This window comes from Ctenopharyngodon idella, chromosome 5 (genome assembly GCF_019924925.1).
Source record: "Ctenopharyngodon idella isolate HZGC_01 chromosome 5, HZGC01, whole genome shotgun sequence".
Classification (NCBI taxonomy): Eukaryota; Metazoa; Chordata; class Actinopteri; order Cypriniformes; family Xenocyprididae; genus Ctenopharyngodon; species Ctenopharyngodon idella.
This window is the reverse complement of record NC_067224.1, coordinates 16,863,666-16,868,989: the sequence shown is the minus strand read 5'-3', so window position 1 is coordinate 16,868,989 and position 5,324 is coordinate 16,863,666. Positions and strand designations below refer to the sequence as shown.

General features: G+C 40.6%; 1 long non-coding RNA gene across 1 annotated transcript; it reads left to right on the top strand.

Moving 5' to 3' along the window:
* Positions 1-1,255: 1,255 nt before the first annotated feature.
* LOC127512915 (uncharacterized) lies at positions 1,256-5,120 on the top strand. Its single transcript, XR_007930281.1, has 2 exons — positions 1,256-1,338; positions 4,675-5,120. It is a non-coding gene; the product is annotated as an uncharacterized LOC127512915 (long non-coding RNA).
* The last annotated feature ends 204 nt before the right edge of the window (positions 5,121-5,324 follow it).

The following is a 5,324-nucleotide window of genomic DNA, read 5'->3' as shown; positions in this document are numbered from 1 at the left end:
CTTTCCTCGTTTTAGCAAAAAAGACTCAGACTTAGCTTCTTAGCAAGACCACCTGGGAGAAGTGTAATATTGAGAGAGAGGGTGGGTTTGGAAAGGGGAAGTAGATTATATTATTGATTATTTGAAATGTTTGTATTATCCTCAGCAGGTACACATCCCTTATTGTATTCTTATTACCTCTTAGAGGTTATTATCCACTTACAGTATGAAAGAAAGGTACTCGCACACAAATACCTGAATATATATGTATGGCAAGATAAATCGAAATCTCTGGCTCTTAATTTATCCCTAACATAATGAGAACAAGCATCACTGCCGTTGAGCTTGAATGTTCCAGGAATATAACAATAGAATTCAGCACTGCGGTCACAACAAGGGCACTGTTCTTGTTTATGCCGTACATAAATCTTATCATCCTCAAATAAACTTTTTGATAGTTCACCAAATAGAACTAATGACCTTGAAAGAGGAGCAAATTAGCAAACATACAGAGCCATCTGTGTGCCCTGCAGGCAGTCAAATTATTTCATCTTTGCCAAGGTACCCTAATGAATCTCCTACATTTTACATGTAAATCTCTGTCTAATCTCGCTCTTCGCTTCTGCCAAACGTCTGAAGCAAATAAATATATAAAACCCAATTATGATTTAATTAATAGAAATCACATGTTCAATGGAATTTGTACCTTGGCTGGGCAACTCTAAGCTCTGATCAGACTCACATTTGAGCTTTATCAGCCCCTGCTGTTTAAACAAGCCCTCAGGGTCTGAGTGGAGCTTCACCAACCTCAATCCTTACAGTAGGGTTATTTTTTTTTGTTTTCTTTCCAAAATCTACTGAGCTACCTCACTGCCCACTGTTTACATAGGCAGCTGACTTCTAAGACAGTTTTGAAACATTCTACATATGGTGCGTTCAAGTCAAGTCAAGATTTTTATTTTATGAGATGAATGCACATGAACACCACCACAATGTTGTAATTATGAGTGGCAAAACTCTTTTCTGAGTTGGCGGTGTGTCAGAGAGAACACATAGGGAACACAATGGATGCAGCATCTGTAGTTGATGGCAAATTTGCTGAATTTATTTATTTATTTTTTCAATTACAATAAAACGTCTCAGGTTGCGAATACAACTCGGTTCCCTAAGAAGGGGGACAAGACGGTGCATCTTAGCGTTGACATTATGGGGAACACCATCAGTGTGGCCGGTGTCTGAGCAAGTGTTTACAAATGCCAAAAATCAATAGCAGGTAGCAGCTGTGGGATTACAAATTTAAGAATCTGTTTAAGATCTGCTGATCCTACATCCTGACATAACCTCACATGAAATACTAAGGTGAAGTATATTGTATTTAACATTTTGAAGTAAAGATAATGACAATTTAAGGAGATCAAGGCAGGCAGCCCAGGTGTCTGTAACATTAACCTTTTGTCTTCATGCACTTCCTAACTATTTGTCAGGACAAGCTCAAGATACAGCGGTGCCTTTGTCTCTATGATAATGTAAAGGTATGGGCGATACTGTCAGACTGAGTGGATTAGCACCTGTGCATTTGAATGGCATCGTTATGCTGATTAGATCATGGCTGGGAAATGTAGGGAATGGGCTGATTCCTGCACTGCATTTGCATGCTTTGTTTAGATTGTCTCCACCTCTACTCTATGTATCCCTCCCCCTTGAATGTATATGAACTACCAAGTACACTGCCTTAGTTGGACTTGGATGACTACAGCGACGCACAGCGCGTTTCTCAATAAAGAGTAACTTCTGCTTGAAAGATATCCCAACGTCTCCTGGTCTCTGCTTCGACGAGGAAAAAGTTTCCTACAGTTTTGGTGCCGTGACCCGGATAGAGCTTCTCACCTCAATCCTGATTGAAACTTCAAGCACAACAAAGATCTGTTCCAAAAGAAGATCCAAGCTGAATTTTCCTGTACACCCAAGGGTTGGTGAGTGATACTCTATCCAAAAGAACCATTAAGACCAGTACAAAGTTGTTATCCTCTGCGCCGTCAGAGAAGAGTTAACAGACAGTTGTAGGGTTTGGTTAACTAAGTTATCCTCTAAAAATGTTCTTTTAGAGATGAAGTTTATCCTCTGTTTAGGCAGGGAAGATTAGCATTACGTGCTAATATTGGTATCCTCTGTTCAGGCAGGGAAGATTGGCATCACATGCTAATATTGGTTTATCCTTTGTAAAGTTAGGGAAGTTTTATCCTCTGCTTTATAAGGGAAGGTTGTGTGTTAACAGAATAGTCATCCTCTACTTTGCTAGAGAAGAAGGTTCATCCTCTGTTAATTCAGGGAAGGTTACAACTGTTACAGTGTGTAAGCAAGTTGGTTCTACTCTGCTCACCAGAGAAGGTTGAATATATTACGATGTGTATTAACTAGGTTAACCTCTGCTCTGTCAGGGAAGTGTTGAAGTGTATTGTTGTGCCAGAAAGACATTACAAAATGTTGAGAAAGAACGCTAGACTAATTCCAACAACTGAGAAAGGTGGACTAGCTACCCCTTTATGGACAGATAGTGAGTTCAAATCATTGTTAGGAAAGCACATGGACTCAATAGTGACTGAGTCAGTCAGATTGGATTTGACAAAGAAATTTGGGATTCATCCAGAAAAAGTTTGGTCTATTGAAGAATGCAAAAAGGTGTAAAAGGGGTTGACACAGTTACATCTGTAACCCCCATACTGCAGTTACAAGCAGTCAGTACAGCTCTAGGTCCTGAAGACATAGAAAGACTTGCTGAGAGTTTGCCATCAGTGCAGAGAAATTTTTCTGAGTTTAGGACAGAGTTGTCCAGGAAAATGAAGCTCTATGATATGTCCCTAGCTGAAGTCACCCAGCTAATGTCACAAATCCTGAAAGAGTCAGAATTCAGTGATTTTGAAGTGCTGTAAATAATTCTGAGTTTCAGCTTTCCAGCAAAGGTGAATTGAGAGAAGGAGTTCTGAGAGTGTTACAGAACCTTGTTGGACCAAAGGTGTACTGGTCAAAGATCACTAGTTGTGTACAGAAGAAGGATGAAACTGTAAGTGAGTACACTGAAAGATTTTGTCAGTCAGCTGCAGCATACAGTGGAATAGCTGACACTCCAGAGAAGGTGTTAGAGGATAATGGACCACTGGTCCGCATGTGGTTTGATGGGCTTTCATCAGAATACAGAAATGCATTGCCTTTCTTAGACCTCACATGGTCCAATGGAACCCTGCAAAACAACTTGGATAGGTTAGCTATTTGGGAAAGAGACTCAGATGTCAAGACAAGAGTAAAGATTGCAGCAGCATCCTTTAAGGTCAACACAGAGAAACAACAGAAACGTAAATGTCCTAAGAGAGAAGGCAGTTGTCATTACTGTGGTAAACCTGGACATTGGATGAAAGAGTGTAGGAAAAACAAAAAGACATTTAAAGAAATGAACAGCTTTACTCAGCTCCTACTCAGTCTACTTGCTACATTGAAACTGTCCCTCCCCTCTTCTCCAAACTCTTGGAGCAACAGCTTGCTGACATGCTAACCATTTGGGCTGTGAGTGCTTAATTTCCCAGTAATTTACAAGAAAGCTAAAAGACTCATTCTGAACAAAAAAAGTTGACTATCACTTCCACCATTTGGGAGACACTGGTTAAGTACACTCACAGCCTTAAATGTTATGGTACAGCACACTTCAGTCACTTATCCATCCTCTATGGGTTATGATGTCTGCTATGACTGATGTTTCATTGGAAGATGGAGATGTAGCACAGTAAAGTTTACAAATTAACTACAGGGAGAGAATAGGACACACAGACCAGTGAGGAGCCCAGGGAAGAGCCGAAGTGCATAAGGCCTCGGGGGCCAACCCTGTGGTGAAGACTTCCCCATAGGTTTCCCCCTCTCAGTAGTTTATCCCCACCTTACTGGTCTATAGGTGTCAAATTGATTAAGACTAGGAAAAAGAAGAACAAAACCACTATACGATCACTAGAAGTTTATCATGATAAGAGTTAGACATAAAACTATACGATCATCAGAGGTCTAACGTACTAAAGTCTATACATGAATACTGCTGGTCTGCTGTTTCTTTGTTTTCTTGCGTTGCAGGTATGTGTATATGCCATGACGGCTCATAAGCAGCACCTGGTGTAAAGCATCACCTCAGATATCCATGAACAACCTTCATGAAGACAGAGTCATCTGAGCAACTCGGAGTTGCACAACGACAAAGAATCATCTGAGCAACTTGGGACAAACATGGAAATGCATTGGAAATGGACTCTACAGGGAACAGACTCCACAGCTATTCAGGCGCCATGGACTTTTAGGACTTCTACGCTTATGCTACATGGTTTTCTGTGTCATCATGTAGTTTATACAACATATTACCACCCTGCGTTGTATATGTGTGTCAACAGTATACTCAAGTTAAAGAACAACACTTATGTAAATGTTGGACACGACATAGAATAAGATGTATGTGCCTGTATCTGTTACAAGTTACATGACTGGAAGATAGGTCTTATGTTAACAAACATAGGTTAAAGAAGGGATTTAAGAAGGTTTAAATTTGTATTATGTGAGAGTTATTAGAACTCTCAAAGGGGGGACTGTGGGATTACAAATTTAAGAATCTGTTTAAGATCTGCTGATCCTACATCCTGACATAACCTCACATGAAATAGTAAGGTGAAGTATATTGTATTTAACATTTTGAGGTAAAGATAATGACAATTTAAGGAGATCAAGGCAGGCAGCCCAGGTGTCTGTAACATTAACCTTTTGTCTTCATGCACTTCCTAACCATTTGGCAGGACAAGCTCAAGATACAGCGGTGCCTTTGTCTCTATGATAATGTAAAGGTATGGGCGACACTGTCAGACTGAGTGGATTAGCACCTATGCATTTGAATGACACCGTTATGCTGATTAGATCATGGCTGGGAAATGTAGGGAATGGGCTGATTCCTGCACTGCATTTGCATGCTTTGTTTAGATTGTCTCCACCTCTACTCTATGTATCCCTCCCCCTTGAATGTATATGAACTACCAAGTACACTGCCTTAGTTGGACTTGGATGACTACAGCGACGCACAGCGCGTTTCTCAATAAAGAGTAACTTCTGCTTGAAAGATATCCCAACGTCTCCTGGTCTCTGCTTCGATGAGGAAAAAGTTTCCTACACAGCCTATGAAGTCCCACGTGGAGCACCCAAGCATTCGCATTCGCAACCTGAGACGATTCCTTTCTAAGTGAAATTTCAACACTGCGTCTTTGGTGTTGATGATATGGGGAATACCCCTACACCATGCTGAAGAAATGCCTGCCCCACTAGGCTGT